The sequence below is a fragment of the Amblyomma maculatum genome, chromosome 1 (genome assembly GCF_055883805.1).
Source record: "Amblyomma maculatum isolate TAMU_Amacu chromosome 1, ASM5588380v1, whole genome shotgun sequence".
In the NCBI taxonomy this organism is placed as follows: Eukaryota; Metazoa; Arthropoda; class Arachnida; order Ixodida; family Ixodidae; genus Amblyomma; species Amblyomma maculatum.
The window spans coordinates 34,279,763-34,298,329 of NC_139344.1; the positions used below are offsets into that span (position 1 = coordinate 34,279,763).

At 42.7% G+C, this 18,567-nt stretch overlaps 1 long non-coding RNA gene across 1 annotated transcript; it reads right to left on the minus strand.

The window, feature by feature from the left end:
• Window positions 1–811: 811 nt before the first annotated feature.
• On the minus strand, window positions 812–1,777 carry LOC146202113 (uncharacterized). Its single transcript, XR_014701992.1, has 2 exons — window positions 1,425–1,777; window positions 812–936 (listed from the first exon to the last, which is right to left on the minus strand). It is a non-coding gene; the product is annotated as an uncharacterized LOC146202113 (long non-coding RNA).
• Between the last annotated feature and the right edge of the window lie 16,790 nt (window positions 1,778–18,567).

An 18,567-nucleotide genomic window follows, 5' to 3' on the forward strand; every position in this document is an offset into this window, starting at 1 on the left:
GCGCGAAGCGGGAAATCTGTGAATACAAGCGGCAAAAGTAATCTCAGTCAATCCAAGCCGTGAGAGACTGGACCCAAGTTTAACTATCCCTTACAAAAATGCATGTAGGGTTTCTATAGAAATTCGAAAGCGTTGTGTCAATACACGCGGTTGAAAGTCTGTTGATAATCGGCAACATCTTGGATGATGCAGTGTTGACCTCTTGTTGAGCGCTTATGAAATAGTGGCCCATGTGTTTCTTAAGAGCGCTTTTGGAATTCGCGCAACTGAAATTCTGTTGATTTCAGGCTCAAATGCTTCAGAAACTCTGCAAGTGACGCTTTTTGATTTTCTGCTACCTTTCCACTCCTGAACAACAGAAAATAGTACACGACCATCGGTTTGCCAGGAGCAGACACGGGGTGATTTTCATTAATGCAAAAGTAGTACAGTACATCTCCTAGCTGCGATAAGTCACCACATTCTATGTTCTGCCCGACCAATCAACAATCCTGTCTGATCAGTGCTGGTTAATGATAAGCATAGTGAGGCATAAAAGAACAAAACAGATCTTGATCTTTTAAGCCCCATTATACTTACTCACTCATTAACCTACACTAAACTGACTAAATTGTTGATTGATCGAGCAGAACATAGAATGTGTTGACTGACCGCAGCAAGGATATGTGCTGTTCTACTTTTGCATTAATGTAAACCACCTCGTGCCTGCTCCCGGCTAACCGTTGATCACGCAGCATTTTCTGTTAATCCGCAGCGGAAAGGGAACACAGAATAAAAAATGCGCGTTAATGAGAAAGAAAAAATATGCATCTTTGGTGAACCCATAACATGAGCTGGGCTGTTTATTTGCTTTATTTCAATTCATATGCAAGGTATGACGCCAGGCTATTCTTTGCGTAAAACGCTGATACGTCCGGGAACTCCTCGCATGTGATGCTGAAATAAACAATATAAATCATAATTAAGTTGCGGTATATACTAACTTAAAAATAGAGGAAAGGCATTTGTGCGCTGCTCCACGTCATAGCTCAAGAAATTTCTTGTCTAAAATGAGTTGTCACTGTCTTTCACTGCTTAGACGGCATCGACCGCCGCTTCCACAGCTCGGCAGCACTGCCACATCGTTCATTTCTCCCTGATAAACAATATATGCTGCCGTCAAAGATCCTATTGTGAATATAAATAGCAAAGTGCAAGTCACAAGCATTACTACCCAGAAAACTTGAAGCAGAATTACCAACTATAGGCACCAAAATGAGTGGAAACAAAAACAAACACTGCAAAAATGGTGGAGCTGCACAGATTCAATAATCCACAATGTGTGACAGAGGCATATTATGATCTCGATAATGTGTCCGTCTCAGCGCGAGTAGCGTATCGAAAGAGTACAGCACTGTGCCGAACAATCCGTCAAAAACGGTCACCTTGTAAAAGAAAGAAAATGTCGCCATCCCAACTGGCGTTCCATCGGCCCCAGCGTCCGCGTTAGAGACAAGCCTGGTTCTCTCTCTCTCCCTCCTTTTTTTCCGACGAGGCTGGCTTGCCTGCTAGAAATATTTACATGCTCGCTTCCCCTTGTAGCACACACTGTACAAGACTGGCACAAACACGAATAGGAAAAAGTAAAACTCTCACCAAAGTGCAGACGCTCCCTCCGCCCGTGCCGGCTTTTCGCCCAGAATCCAAAACGCCTGCGACTGTTGAACTTCTTAAACACGTCCTCCTTGCGCAGAAGCTGCCACCCAAGAGCGGATTCCTCCGAAGACTTAAATGCGTACGTTCGCGCTCAAATTTGAACAAAACGATCTTCGTGATAATCACCAGCGAAAAACCTACATACGGTGCTTCGCTCACAGTGCAAGATGCGACCACGGTGGCGGGAAAACGCCAACTGAACTGGCACATCGCCGCACTCAGCGTACCCGCGTCCGCGTGCAAAGAAAACAGGGCGCGGAAGAACAGCTTCGGTGAAAAGGGGGAGCCGCCGCCCCCGCTGCGCGAGCTATGCTGCAGCCAAGGTCATCTCCGTGAAGACAAACCACGGAGAAGGCAGAGAGCAGAGACCCAGAGGGAGCAACCCCTCCCCCCCTCCCCCTTTTTCCCCCCAGCCGACAGGAAGTAACTCTCGACCCTCCGGACATGCTGGCGCCGTTCGCGGCACGGGGGAAAGATGGGTATGGACAGTAGCAAGGCAGTGGCCGAATGCTTCTTTGAAAAGACGAGTCGCGGATAGAAGACGCGTGTAATCCTATTTTTTTTTCTTTTTATTTCATACGCGAATGTTTTTGCTATGCGTGTTAACTCTATAGTATGCGTGGGATCAATCCGTCATTATTAGAACCCCTCAATGTTTAAAGTGACTTCATTTTAGCATGGTGTCCACTTTAAGAAAGGAAGGAAAAGAAAAAAATAACAGTTAAATTCTCCAAAGACATACAGGATTCCAATACAGACTGCACCTCATTTTGCGGCAAAAGCTACGGGCAAAAATACCTAGGCTTGGGCAGAATGTCAGACCCTGAAGCATATATATAGTGAACTTTGCAACTGGTTTAAAAAAGCTTTGTCCTGCCCTACATGGTAGGTTCAATCTAGGATCCTGTTTGTTAGTATGATGACTCACTGAACTTGTTTTATGATAAATATAAAATATGTCCTACCACTAAAGTTACCTTCTGCGACATACAGAAGCTGATTCATTACGGATTCTGACTGACATTCAACGATGTATTTGCATTATTAGTGGAGGCTTTGCCATCATGAAGTTTTTAGGGCATATTTTCACTGTGTTGCGAAGCTTGAGCTAAGTGTGCACCGTTAATATGTACTTTTATATAACATGAACGAGCACGCAACTGCATGCTGCTCTTATATTTCCCTTTGCAGAATGTGGCCAATAGTTGATTACAAGTGAGACCAAAAATTCATAACGAAATTGTCACATCATGTTCTTATCATTTGTGCCTAAAACTACTTAAAAACATGGGTCAGCTTGAACAGTACACGCTAATTGTTCGTGAACGTTGAAAACTGACAACAAAAAGCACATAGAAAAAATAGCACAAAAAGTCTATTGGGTAGAACACAATGAAAATTCTGTGGGCCCTGTAAAGATTGCACTCAGCTGGGGTTGAATGTCTATCGAAATTCAATAAATTCAATAGGCGGTTAATAGTACAACAATAGAGTTTCAAAACTCATTTTTGTAAGGGATAGGCCTCAGCCTCGTCAGGTCGACGGTATACCATCTATATATACTACCGGACTCCGATAAATGGCTCAACGTCGGCATCACAGCGTAAGCCACAGTCCGACAGCGCCTAGCAAGTTCGAAGAAATGGAGTCAGCCTTGTTAATATGGTTCGGGAATGTGCTCGCGAATGGTGCTGTCGTGAGCGACGAAATGCTTCAAGAGAAGGCTCGCTGCCTCGGCAACATTATGGGTGCTTCTTCTCCTCCTTCTTGATAGGTTTACCTGTGATGACTTACGGAATTTTTGTTCAGTAAAACAGGAAGATGTTTACTGAGAAATATTATTCTACGCTCTGTCTAGGCGTTACTGACTTCAGCTACTCAAGAGGATGGCTGACAAGGTTTAAGAACAGACATGACGTTTCGGGGCGACGGATTTATGAAGAAGAGGCTAGCATCGACATCTCGGCTGTGTTTATATACCCAAATTAATTAAAACAGCAGCCATTAATTATAAATTTTTTCTCAATTATATACTTTTCGTTTTTATTCATGACTCGTTATTATGGATGGCTCGCTTTATGGACAGTTTTGGTCGGACACCAAAGCGTTCATACTAACGAGGCACGACTGTATTCCTATTTTTTCTTAATTTAATGTATTCTGTCGCAAAACAATGTACAGTGTATTAAAAAAAAGCTCGGCAATCATCATTTTTTTTTTCGAATTAAGAAAAAGAGCAAGGATGAAAGCTTGGGCGCGTTGGTGTCGGTTTTCTTGCCTCATAGCGCTAAACAGACAGGGACACACCAGACATACGGGATGGGCGATAAAAAAAAAGTGCCCGTCCCGTGTGTCTCGCTGTGTCCTTATCTGTTTAGCGTTATGTGGCAAGAAAAGAAAAAGCGCATATCGTCATTGTTGTCGTCGTCACTAGGGTCAACAGCATTTGTCTTTTCAGTTTATAGTAAGAACTGGCTTGTTTTATTTCTAATACGAATCTTATTCACGTGGGTCAGATGGGATAAACTCTTTGTATTGCATTATGGGCCTATGCGTGGTAACGTGGTACCCATGTAGGCCTTAGATTGAAACCGACTACAAAAGGGTAGGCGAGGAGGGGGAGAGGATTGCCACTTTAGTGCAGAGTTGGACATGTAGTGTCCAGAGTTTCTCTGCATTTATCCAGGATATTAATTGTAGTATAAAATTAGGAGTAAAATACAGCCTTCTTACGACAAAATTCTGGCTATCCTATATATACCCCAGCATTACCGAGAAATGTACATTTGCTTTAAGTTACGGTTTAATTTAATGATTTTTTTTTTTTTTGAGGTCGAGCGCCTGACCTCAACCTCACATTTTGAGTTTGAGGTGAGGTTGAGTGAGGTCGCCAATGGTCACCTGAAAAGTGAGGTGAGGTCGCCTGGGGGACCTCAACCTCAATTGATGAGGTTGAGGTTGAGTGAGGTCGCCAAATATTTTTTGAGTTTGAGGTGAGGTCGAGGTTTTTGAGGTCAAACGCCCACCTCTGCACTTCACTAATTAGTGAAGTGAAGTAGCTTTTCTTCCGTGCACAGAAGGAGTGGTATACAGAGTGCCTTTTACTTGCGGAAAAGATTACATTGGTCAGTCAGGAAGGTGTCTTAACATAAGGCTAAGAGAACATGAAAACTCCCTAGGAAAAGCCCCGTCATCGAACCTGGCACTACACCACAAGGAATGTAGTCAAAAGCCCCCTTTGCACCCTCCTTGCACTCCCCTAATCAAAGAAACTTCAGTGTTGTACAAACACAGAGAGAAATTAACACGAGAATTAAAAGAAGCCTATCTCATTCACAAGAATTCTGACACATGCGTAAGCACCCCATCTGTTATCATTCATCCCCGAGAAATCTCATATCTTGACGAAACTGGTTAAAGTGAAATGTTGTTTTATCTGCGAACAGGCGCACTTGGTTGTCAGAACATTTTTTGTATATATTCGTGTTCTTTCAATAAATCATGCAGTTGAAGTCAGCGCTGTTCCCGTCTACTCGCTTGTCCTATGTTTGTTGCGCTGTGTATTTAAAAAAAAAAAAAAAAAGAGGATAAAACGAACTGTGTTATTCTGAATAAACTCTAATGCAGCGTTAAGGGTATGCCATGGTGGGGATCCCAAATGGGGGCAGCAAATTCCAATTTTTGAAGGATAAGTGTTTTATAAAGTAGTAATTTTTGAGAAGCCAGGGCTTTGCTAAAATTTCGACGTTAATAGCCTAACGTGCTGTTTGCGCTGCTAATACTTAGTTCGATGTGCGCTTTCAAGGTCAGTGGGAGGATATAAACACGCCAAATGCAGGTGTGATATTAAGAATTCAATTGAAATACTCTCTAGAATGGAGGCAGAGGGAGCATTATTATGTCTCGAAACTTTCACCGAAGCGCACTTCCGTGGATTTAACGGCATTCCCTATTTATTGCACCAAATACTGATGCTATAAAGGTCAGACTGTGCACAGTGTTTGTCATCGGCATTAATTCCGCGATGTACAACAAAGTCATCCGCGCATAATTGTAAGCTAGAAAATCCCAATTAGGCAAATCATTGATGTATATTAGAAACAGAAGTGGGGCTTCTAACGAACCTTGGGGGACACCTGAAGTTACTTCATATATGGGGAAATTTTCTTTAAGCGTTACGTATTGCGAACAACTATTAAGAAAACATATTAACCAGAATGGGACATCATTACCTAGGTTTGGGGCCGACAGTTTAGGTATAAGTAGTTCATGATTTACTTTTTCATTCGCCTTTGCAAAATCGAGGAATACGCAATCAGCCTGTTAACGTTTATCGAGAGTAGCATGCAGGAAAGTGCAAAAAGACATAGTCGTGTTTTACAAGGAAACGTTCACAGAGAACCGTACTGTACAGAAGTGAAAAAAAAAAAAATGGATTCTAAAAAGCTGAGTAAGTTTGAAAACAAAATCTGTTCCATTAGTTTGCGGAATGCTTGTTAAGGGAATGAGTAAGTAGTTCAGATGTTTTACTTGATCTACATAACGGAACCACTTTCCTTATTTTCCAGTCCAGCCCGAGGGCATCGTTTCGTTCTGTAGTGACTGTTAAAAAAGTAAAAAGAAGAAGCGATGAGTATATCTTGGTTTACTTCAAGTACTCAAACTTCATATCGTGAACACGACATGATGACGAAATTTTCGATGAATCTAATATTTTCGCAACAGTACCAGAGAGGTCAAAAGTGAGAAACATACAACAATATGGGTAGCGTTGCACAATGCACTTTGTATTCATATTAGCTGAGAAAAAGCTGAATGAATATGCATTGTTGAACACTACTTGGCAACCACCAGGATGGACAGGCTCATCAAATTCTTCATGAAGCTTATCCCATTATTTTCGTTAGGGGTCACAGCATTCCAGAATCTCCTTAAGTTATTTATTGACATGTCAGACAAGGTGACATTAAAGAAGGAAACTTTAGTGTTTTGTATCCCTTTCGAGTAATCGATAAAAGTTTAAAATAATGATTACCAGTGGTTACTTCGGTTGCTTGTCTTTGCTGAACGACGAACTCGCTTCTTTTTATACTGAAGACGTTTCACTTTGTTATTAAACATCGGAGTATTTGTATTAAATTGATGCATCTAACAGGTACATGCGCATCTGTAAGTTTTTGCCTTTGGTTCTGAACAACACTCAGTTCTCTTGTACGCTTCGTAGCTTGAAACCTTTTAAAGCATGTTCAAATAGCTGCATAGTTTTTCGTTGATGACATTTATTCTTCTTTGCAATAGTCGCGAATGGCTTGCGCGAAAATACACGCTCTCTCAGAACGAGCACATCTTGGTGTCCCAGAAAGCTGGACTTACGGGGAGGAAGGATACGAAAAATCAAACCAGTTTCGGTGGCGGCGAAACGAAGAGGCGTCCGTGTGCTGTGCGATGTCAGCGCACGTTAAAGATCCCAAGGTTGTCTAAATTACTCCGTAGCCCTCCATTACGGCTCCTCTTTCTCTCTTTTCACTTTCACTCCCACCTTCCTCCCTTCCCTTACGGCGCGGTTCAGGTGTCCACAGAAACAAGTCTGAAAGATACAGCACCTTTCCCTTCCTGTGAACCATTATTATTATTATTATTATTATTATTATTATTATTATTATTATTATTATTATTATTATTATTATTATTATTATTATTATTATTATTATTATTATTATTTTAGGTGATTTTAATACTCCTGGTATCAACTGGAACTCACTTATTTCTTCTCACAACAATCATTACATATTAAGTAAGTGTAACGCTCTACTTGATTTCATAGCCTTTAACTCTTTGCAGCAACACAATTTCATTGAAAACTGTTGCGGTAATATTCTTGACATCTGTCTATCGAATTTTGAAAGTGTTCGAGTCTCGAGTTCGGACATACCGCTGACTCGCTGTGACAAATTTCACCCTCCGCTTCTAGTTACTACTGCTGTCTCTGCCTCACCTTCTACTAACTCAGATCGGGTGGGGAATTCGCCCCGTTTCGCGTATGCACGTGGTGATTATGTCGGTCTTTTCAATTTCTTCTCTTCCGTCGACTGGTCCCTTTTAAATGACATTAATGATTCAGATGGACAAGTCAGTCGCTTTACAGAAATAGTTCTTGATGGTATGCGTCGGTACATACCTTTGCATACTCCTACGCGTAGGAAGTTCCCTTCCTGGTTTTCAAGGGAACTAATAACGGCGTTAAAGCTCAAGGAACGGGCCCATCGTAAAGCGAAACGCCCTGGGTTTCACAATTGGGCAGATGAGTTTCGCCGTGTGCGTTCTCTTTGCAAACGCTTATACAAGCGGGACTACGACTCCTATCTTGAGTCTTTAGAGAGGTATGCCTCAAATCGTCCTAGTCAGTTCTGGCGTTACGTTCGCAAGCGTTCCATTAAATCAGATTTAAGTATCAGCTTAGTTGACTCTCAGGGTTCGGAAATTCGGGATGTTGCCGACAGTTTTGCACAACATTTTTCCTCCGTTTACAAACATCCACATTGTGATTCCGTTTGCCTCCCATCTGGTGCACTATCTAATTCCATTCTCTTTGACGAGGAGTTGATAACTGAGAGTCTTAAGCGTCTGAGACCATCTTTGTCTCCTGGACCTGATGGCATTCCAGCTGCCATAATAAAAGCCTTCAGTTATATCTTCGTACCAGTACTGACTGCCATATTTAATAACTGTTTAAAAAATGCTGCCTTTCCTCGCGTGTGGAAAATGGCACGCGTGTTTCCTGTCTTCAAGTCTGGAAACAAAACTGATGTTTCCAATTATCGTCCGATTTCTCTTCTATGTGCAACCTCTAAGCTTTTCGAATTAGCTTTGCACAGCGTACTTTCCTTCCATCTCAAACATATCATAGTACCGAATCAACATGGCTTCATGTCGGGTCGCTCTACTTCCACCAACCTAGTCACGTTTATGACGTATGCCTCTGCAGCAGTCCTTCAGAGGGGTCAGGTTGACACTGTGTACTGTGATATGAGCAAAGCTTTCGACGTTGTTACTCACTCACTACTTCTTGAAAAACTTCTACTCTCTGGCGTTGAAGTCTCTCTCGTAGCCCTCCTACGCAACTATCTCCTTGATCGCTTCTGCTTTGTCAGTGTCAATGGACAGACTTCTTTCGTTTACCCTGCAACGAGTGGAGTTCCTCAAGGTTCAGTACTAGGCCCGCTTCTCTTCTCCGTTTTTATTAATGATGTTTCCTCGGCGATAAAGAACTCCTCGTTTCTTCTTTATGCTGATGATATAAAAATATTCAAGGTAATACATTCTTTTCAAGATTGCGTGTTGTTGCAATCGGACATATCTGCTTTTTCTGATTGGTGTGCGATGAATCGACTTACCCTCAATTCTTCCAAAACTAGGGTTGTGTCCTTTACTCGTAAAACACATAGCTTTCTCTACCATTATTCTGTCAATTCTGTGCTGTTGGATAGGGTTGATGAAATTAATGACCTTGGTGTACTTTTTGACCGCACCCTCAGCTTCTCCTCTCACACTAAACGCATTGCTCAGCGGGCTATGCGCACACTCGGATTCGTTTGCAGACTTTCGAGAGAGTTCCATACTCCACTTCCGTTCCTAAAACTGTACCTGTCCATATGCCTCCCGGTCTTGGAGTATGCGTCGGTTGTTTGGAATGGCACTTGCAAATCGAACTTGGACAAGGTTGACAGAGTACAAAAAAAATTTTTACGGATATTTCATTATCGCTTTCCTTTCGCAACTTCCCCCTCTCGCTCCACCAGGAGCGCCCAACTGAATCTTCCTTCCCTTCACTGCCGTCGTATCAGACTTGATATCATATTTCTGTACAAACTCCTTCATGGCCACATTATGTGCCCTCAGCTCTTAGAGTACATCCTACTGCGCGTTCCGCGAAAGAGCATGAGGGAATTCAGACCATTTCAGGTTTCTCCTCTTCATTCCCACTCCCCTCTGGACAGGATGCAGTGGTTATTTAACTCTTTTTGTCCTCACCTTGACATCTTCCAAAACTCGCTCTGTTCATTTACATTGGATGTTCGTAGCGTTGTATTCTAAATAGTACTTTATCACATATAACTCCCACTTTCTAGCCTTAAATTGTATTTACTTCACTTTTTGCTTTTTCTCCTGTTCAATGCTGTCTGTATCTTGAACTACTTTTTATCCGTTTCTTGCTTATATTTCAACTTTAAACTTTATATTCGAATCTTACTGTCCCTTGTTCAATTTTACTTCTTTATTGTATTATTCTGTATTTCTAGCCTGTGTTTTAAGTACCATGCACTTGTTGCGCCTGGAATGGTTGTTTATTTTATGTATATTTCTATATTACTATAATCAATGTCAGTCATCTGTTTTTTTTTTTTTTTCTCTTCTACCTACCGTTCTTTTTTTTTTTTCTTTATTTCCTGGTGTGCTAAAAAATTCTCTCACTGTGTATATAAGTGATGATACTCATTGTTTGCTTAATTTCCGTGATACTTTTCGTCTCAGTTTCATTTCATGTATTATTTATTTCTTTTTTTTTTGTGTTCTCTCTGTGTGTGTAAACATGTTTGTGCTTTTTCATTTTTTTTTTGTGCTGCAGCACAAAGACCACATGGTTGTTCCTGCGCACATTAAATAAAGATTGATTGATTGATTGATTGATTGAAAGATTAATTGATTGATTGATTATTATTATTATTATTATTATTATTATTATTATTATTATTATTATTATTATTATTATTATTATTATTATTATTATTATTATTATTATTATTATTATTATTATTATTATTATTATTATTATCATCACTTTATTTCTGAACATAGGAACCCTGATTAGATATAAATACAGCGATGGCTTAGTTTAGTTCGGTTTACATTGCGTAACATCCCAAAGCGACACCAGCTATGAGGGACGCCGTAGTGGAATGCTCCGGCAAACTTTGACCACAGATAAACGCAACAATGCTCTGCAGACAGGGATGAATGGATGGAGCCAGTGACACTGTTAAAAGGAGCACAACAAAATAATGGTAAATAATTTCATAATTTTTGAGTATTTTACAAGCTTACAGCGATACGATAATAATATGGCTAGAAAGAGTTAAAACGGCATCTAGTCTAATTACCAATGTGCTAAAAACTGCAATGTGCTGAAAAACTGCAATGTGCTGAAAAACTTTATTGATATCCGCGGATAACTGAACGTCAATCATTGTTCTACTAATTCGAGCAATCTTCGAGCCTTTGAAATCATATATTTTTAACGCACAGCAATGATGACGGACAACTTTGTTGCTGATAGCACAAGGCCCACTAGGACCATATATGGCAGAATCACGGCTAAAATTGTAGCTGTATGGCTGACGAAGAATAAATAAGGAACAATTCAAGACAAGTTACGCAGGTACTGGGAAAAAGCTAAAGTAAATTTGATAGGTAAGTTACAAATATCTAATTTTTCAAACATCTTCAAGAACATTATCGATTCTATAATCAAGGACTTTCAGCTAATAGATCATACATGCACGCTCTGAAAATGTTAAAAGAGCTGTGTGTTTGTGTATGTGTGTATGTGTGTATGTGTATGTGTGTGTGTGGGGGGGGGTGCATGTGCGTGTGCGCCGAATTAAACACGTCTGAACCCATAATTTCCATTCAATGCACTGAAAATTCCTGAAGACAAGTGCAATAAACGGCGAGGTAGAGGTGAAGGAAAGGATCAGGAACTCAGTTTTTGGTCAAAATTTTTTTAAAGAAACAGAAAAGCACCGAAGAAGTTTATGAGAGTATGATTTTGTGCATGGCCATAATGCACCTTTCCACCAGGCTGTAAAGTTTTGGCTCAAAGGTCTAAACGGGGTAGAGGATAAATTGAAAAAGACCTACCTTCAAAGCAGCCTATGGCAGCATTTTCAGAGAAAGCGTGTTGTGATGTGGAAGCCATGAGATAGAAAAATCATCTGTGCAAGTGCTCATGAATCAGGCATATTTTTACCACTATTTCTCTAGTCTTACCAGCTTTCTGCAGCACTGCTAAAAGCAGGGGCAACGTTTCTCAATCAGGGGCATGCGCACACTGCAATAGACAATTGTGCTTCCACTGCCCCCCCCCCCCCCACCCCCTCCCCCAATTGAGGAGGGGGGAGCGGGGGGAGGGGGAGGTGCAAGAGCCTAATTGCCTATTATAATACGCATGATCCAGATTGGGCCGGGGCGCCCCTGCTTTTGCCAGTGCTGCAAACAGCCTCTGAGGCGGAGTATAGCGTCATTCTCGATGTTTGATGGGGTAAAATATCAGTCAGCGGCGAATGCCACGAATGGTGGCGCCTGATCAGAAGAAATGAAGCCATCAGTGTAGCTACGAATTTTTGACATTATTAGAAAAAAATCTGGAGTCTTGTATGCACGAAGGTGCCTGGTACGGCGGAATCGGTCATTGACTACTTGCGGCCAAAAAGCAGCAATGGTGCCAACTAGGGGACTGTACCGGGACATTCAGAATCGATTGGCAGACATATAGTAAAATCCGAACTTTAGAAATTAAAAGACATGCTTCAAGGTATTCCTTGTGCCCTATTTGAAATCCTGGGCTTAATTTTTACTAACGTACTCAAGGCATTGTTTTTAACACATGAAAATGCTCCTGCTCAAGGGGCATGTGTGGCGAGTCCATGGTTTCATGGAGACCATGGAGTCCATCATACAAATAAGCAGGTCGATTTTACCTGCTGCTCAAGATTCACAAGGTTTCCGCTGAAGCATTATTTACCAAAGACATACCAAGGAGGCCAATTGTTTCTAACAACAATGCGCCCACACAAAACCGGTCAATGTTTCTAAATCGTCATCATCATTATTATCAGCCTGGCTATATCCACTGCAGAGTGAAGACCTCTCCCATATTCGTCCGATTAACCTGCTCTTGTGCTAGCTGCATCCACTTGACCCCCTGCGAACTTCTTAACCTCCTCCGCCCACCTAACTTTCTGCCGCCCCCTGCTACGCTTTTCTTCTCTTGGAATCCAGTTTGTTACCCTAAACGACCATCGGTTATCCTTTCTTCGCGCTATAAGTCCTGTCCATGCCCATTTCTTCTTCTTTATTTCCACTAGATTTTCAGTGACTTGAATTATTTCTGTGACCCACTCTGCATGTTTCCTATCTCAACGTTATCCCTACCATATTTCTTTCCATAGCCCTCTGCGTTGACCTCAACTTAAGTAGAACCCTCTTGGTTAGCCTCCACGTTTCAGCCCCATAGGTAAGTACGGGTAAGAAGCAACTGTTGTATACATTCCTCTTGAGCGATACCGGTAAGCTGCTAGTCATAATCTGCGAGGGCTTGCCAAATGCGCTCCATCCCAATCTTATTCTCCTTGTTATTTGCCATTCATGGTCCAGATCTGCGGTTACTACCTGTCCTAAGTAGACATATTCGTCTACTACTTCCAGTGCATCGCAACCTAACGTAAACTGCTGTTCCTTCCCGAGGCTGTTTTACATTACCTTAGTCTTCTGCATATTGATTTTCAAGCCTACCTTTCTACTTTTCCTGTCTAGGTCATCAATCATTATTTGCAGTTCATCCCTCGAGTTGCTAAGCAAGGCAATGTCATCAGCAAATCGCAGATTAGTGAGGTATCCTCCATTTACCTTTATCCCTAACTGCTCCCATTCCAATTTAAGTCTCTGAATCCTTCTAAGCAAGCTGTGAATAGTAGTGGGGAGATCATGCCTCCTTGTCTAACACCTTTCTTTAAAGGAATTTTGTTACTTTCTTTATGCAGAAAAATCACCACCAGTAGACCTCCCGACCCAGCTTCCTTCTTTTGTGCACGACACACTTCACTTTCACCGAATAATTGAGCTTACAAATAACACGACCAACCTTTCAGATGACTGTATACTTGTCACACTTGTTGTCATATCTCTATACATTAATATGCATATCGATGAAAGTATCGATACCCTCTCTCACACAGGATCACCGGTTCCAGGCTGAGAAATACATACCGAAGAAACATTTTTTTCACTCCTTGACCTACCTTCTTCTTACCCACCCTGCTCCCTCTTTCACTCCAGCTTTACTTCTTCGGAAGCAAAAATGAAGAGGCGTTCGTGTGCTGTGCGATGTCAGCGCACATTAAATATCCTTGGGTGGTCGAAATTACTCCGTAGCCCTCCACTACAGCTCCTCTTTCTTTCTTTCTTTCTTTCCACTTTCACTCCCACCTTCCTCCCTTCCCTTACGGCGCGGTCCAGGTGTCCACAGAAACAAGTGTGACAGATACTGCGCCTTTCCCTTCCTGTGAACCAACTATTATCACTGATGATCGGGCTGCCCAAACGAAGACAAGTCCAGCTTTCGAAACGTTGGCTCGACTTTCCAACTGAGCTATACTGAGCGCCCTCGCTGGGCACAACCAGGCTTCGCAGGCGTGAAATCGCAGCCCGCACATCGTACGTACGCGCCTAGCTTTTATCATCCAACGGGCGAGAGTGAGGGTGCGAAGTTACGTCAGCTGTTGTACCCTCGGAGCTGACGAGCACCGATAAGTCGCAGTGAGTGCAACGCCGCCACACGGCCGCGCGCTTGCTCCGCCAGCCTCCGGAGCAGCCTGGTTACTTTTGGCAAAGACGGTACCTATGAAAGAGGTAGAGTGAAGAGGAGGAGTGAAGAGAGTTCAATGTATCCAATGGGCAGCTGCTGTACCATTAATTCAGGGCTCTAGTATCCTGTGTCCCCCTTCGGTACCGGTCGACCTGCCAAAGCTAGTCATTCGGTTCCGAACTAGTCACCTGAGGTGTTGTTTGTCTGCAATGGTTCACATTAATATTTTATTATTATTTAATGTTTGGTGAGGAGGTGAGACGATGTGGCGCTGGTGTTCTGGTAGGAAGAACATATAGTTTTGGCTCAGGCGAGCTATTATTGAGGTTGCTTGTACTATGGCATAGGCGCGCTGTTACTAACAGGAAGCAAAAAAAAAAAAAAATTGCCCAGCATCCTTATTATGTTTCATTTTCACAAAGATCAAAGTGGGAATCTGCCCCTTGTTTTAGCAGAGAATACAAGCAAATGCTTAAACATGACCTCAGAGCTGAATAATAACCTCTTTTTCGGTTAATGTTTTTCTTTTTTTCTAAATTTGGTATTCAAAACAAGGATCCTTTCAGGAAGAAATTTTAAGCTGTGACCAAAGTTGAGAATTTTACACAGTCATTTATTAATAAATAACTACCAGTTAATATATAACATTGCAACTGACTCATTCAGGTGGTCTGGAAGAATTTCTAATTGGTAGAAGCGGATGAGACGATGTCACCAGTACATAAAACGAAAAAAAAAAAAAAAGCACCATAGTCTAAATAGCTCTGCAGGGCCAGGAAATGTGCACCTCGGGCTCTCAGCAAGTGTAGTGCGAACATAACGAATTGTGGCGACGTGTTGCCATGACGGCCATTATATTGTGGCATTCAAAATTCCTCGTCGCTCAACACATGATGAAAGATCGTTATAGTCCACTACGTAGTCGTTTTTGAAAGCCACGAATCAAAACAAATTTAGTTAATATATCGTATTTTAATTAGTTTCATAATGTGTAAAATTGGGCTTGTTGCCCCGCCGGGGTGTTACAGTGGTAAGACGCCCGACTACTGTCCGGAATTCCCGGGTTCGTACCCGACCTCGGCGGCTGCGTTTCGATGGAGGCGAAACGAAGAGGCGTCGGTGTGCTGTACGATGTCAGCGCACGGTAAAGATCCCCAGGTGGTAGAAATTACTCCATAGCCCTCCACTACGGCTCCTCTTTCTCTCTTTCCACTTTAACTCCCATATTCCTCCCTTCCCTTACGGCGCAGTTCAGGCGTCCACAGACACAAGTGTGACAGTATGACAGATACTGCGCCTTTCCCTTCCTGTGAACCAATTATATTATATTACTGGCCTTTACCTTTAAACATAATTGTCGTGCAACACACGACAGGGACCGAGAACGAGAGCGGTGTGTGCGCGCGCGTGTGTGTGTGCGTGTGCGTGTGCGTGTGCGCGCGTGCGCGTGTGCGTGTGTGTGTGCGTGCGTGCGTGTGTGTGTGTGCGTGCGTGCGTGCGTGCGTGCGTGTGTGCGTGTGTGTGTGTGTGTGTGTGTGTGCGTGTGCGTGCGTGTGTGTGTGTGTGTGTGTGTGTGTGTGTGTGTGTGTGTGTGTGTGTGTGTGTGTGTGTGTGTGTGTGTGTGTGTGTGTGTGTGTGTGTGTGTGTGTGTGTGTGTGTGTGTGTGTGTGTGTGTGTGTGTGTCTGTGTGTGTGTGTGTGTGTGTGTGTGTGTGTGTGTGTGTGTGTGTGTGTGCGCGCGTGCGTGTGTGTGTGTGTGTGTGGCTGCTATTTCTACCGCCGTTTTCGAAAATCAAGAGTGCGCAGTTTCTTAAGCTGACAAGCTTTGAAGTGGTCACCATTCTACAAGAACACCACGCAAGAAAATCTTATTATGCAGCCGGGCTGCTTGACTGGGCTCGCGACCTGGCAGCAGCTGCGCCCATCGGATCAGTTTTTGATATTGGCCCGTCACTTGCTGAAAACCGCCCTTTTGTGGCGCAGCGCCGATAACAAAACATGAAGTTACCCAACATTCTCAGGAACGTCAGCTGTCCACAGATAATGAATCTTGCTTGGCTACAGCAGGGTCAGCAGGCCACAGGCCACTATGACGTTGGTTAAGCTCCTACACCCCTATAGCCTCTCTGCAGTCTGTGCTTCCCGCTGAGCGCACAGTTCTGCAGTATTGCTGGCGCCCTCTAGGAAAATTATCAGTGCATCCAATCGGCATTTGAAACACGTTTGATGATTTTTGTCTTCTTGTTTTCTGCAAAATATACCAATATGCCCTTAATTGCTTGTGACACTGTGTGCATTTGTTATAATAACTGTTCCGCGCGCAGGATAGTTATTGTTATTCTTTCACAATCTGTGTACCTCTGCTCTGTGTAAACAAGGTTTTACATTATGCCTGCTGCTGGTTGCCTTGCGTTTAGATACGCTTGTTATAAGTATTATGAACTGTGGTGCCGTTGATGCATGTTGTAGAATTTTAGGTAACGCACTTAAAGCATTAGCTTATGCAGACCATCTTGCATTTTTCGGCGGTGACAAGCAAAATATTGAGGAAGTTATCTAGATAAGAGAGGAGCGTAGTTCGCTTTGATCTTTCCGGATGAATCGTGGACTGTGGTTTAATATGTCTGTGATGCACTTATCCAGAATATGCTGGTGCTGCTTGGACGCTTCCGTTGTCAGAGTATCTGGGCATTCCATCAGGCATCCATAATTTTAACAGTTTAGAGAGCATAACGTTCCAAGGCGACTCAGTCTATAATGGACGCCGTAATGGAGGCCTCCGGAATTGTCAACCACTTTGGGTTCTTGAACGTGCACTGATATCTCACAGCACACGGGAGCCTTGCTTTTTGCCACTATCGAAAAGCGGCCGCCGCGGCCTGGATTCGATCCGGCATCCCTAGGCACAGCAGTCGAGCGTCCTATCCACTGCGCCACTACGATGGCGCAGTAAATATAATGCACATTCCTGGAAAGATGGCGTGGCGATTCTGTATTGCTGTGCTCATGCTTTTGTACACCACGGGGTCTCGAGTTTCTGCTCAGCGACGGCATGTAATCTTTTTCGGGTATTATTATGCTATTCTAATTGTTCCTTGCACTTCGTTTCGTAAACAGTGCTTTCACACGTGCTTCGAAACTTCCGTGTGAGCTTTGTCTTATGAATCTATGAGATGGTATTACTTTTTCGGCCTATCAGCGTTAGTGGTCTTGGTTTAATATATCTTTAGTATGAAAAATTGTTTCACCTTTCATGTTCTTCCTAAACAATTCACTGCCGACTCTTCGTGAGTCCATTCGAATCAATTTATTTAGTGTTTCGCCGATCTTCATTATTTATTGTAATATTTTTTAGTGTCTATATTTCGGGGGTTTATGTTTTAAGTATAACTTTCATCTCTTTTCTTAATGGACCATTTTCTCTCTGCGTTATTTTGAAGCGAAAAGCTTCACTAGGCTAGTCAATTCCGAGTCTCACGTGTGCTCTGTCGTTAGAAATGCGCAGACCACGTGACGTCACAGGAGAGGCGCAGGTGGTCGGAGCCGCCCTTTAGCCCGTCCGCGAGCTTATCTTATGTCATGTAAGGCTGTAATCAGTGTTTCACCGTGATGATAAGCCATAGAATATCTATAAGGTGCAACTGTGAACAACAAGGTAAGTCACAACTACGCCAAGCAACCACAAGATAAGCCATGGCGTCGCCGAAACGTTTCGCATCTGATATCCAGGCTTAACCAAGCTAAGCCACCACCATTCTGTTCTTTCACAACTTCGCTCAAAGGTCTGCACAAATATTTGATTTCTGTGTTTCATCTCTCCTTTATACATTCCAGTGTACCTTGGGCTGCGTGGTCACGACGTAATTTCAAGAATACGTAAAGTGCTTCTTTCTCCATGCATACACGCTTGGTCTGCAAGTTACACGCTGATACCTTTTCGACGAAGGCATGGCTTCAGAAAAAAAGGTATCTTTATGTCAACAGTAAATAGCAGTCGCTTAGGTCGTTCCGACAGCGATTGTGCGTTGCTTCATCAGTCGTAAAGACGCATACCTTTATGGGGTGCCCCGCAACGGATATTAAAGAAGCCAATGAATTGACTTCTATTTGTGTGCGCAGCTTTACTGCTATTCAGTATGTTGATGAAGCAATAGATGTTTTCTTTGTTTTTGAACTACACAGCCTGTGCAAAAGTTACATTATGGGCCGGTACTGTGAGCATATTATTTC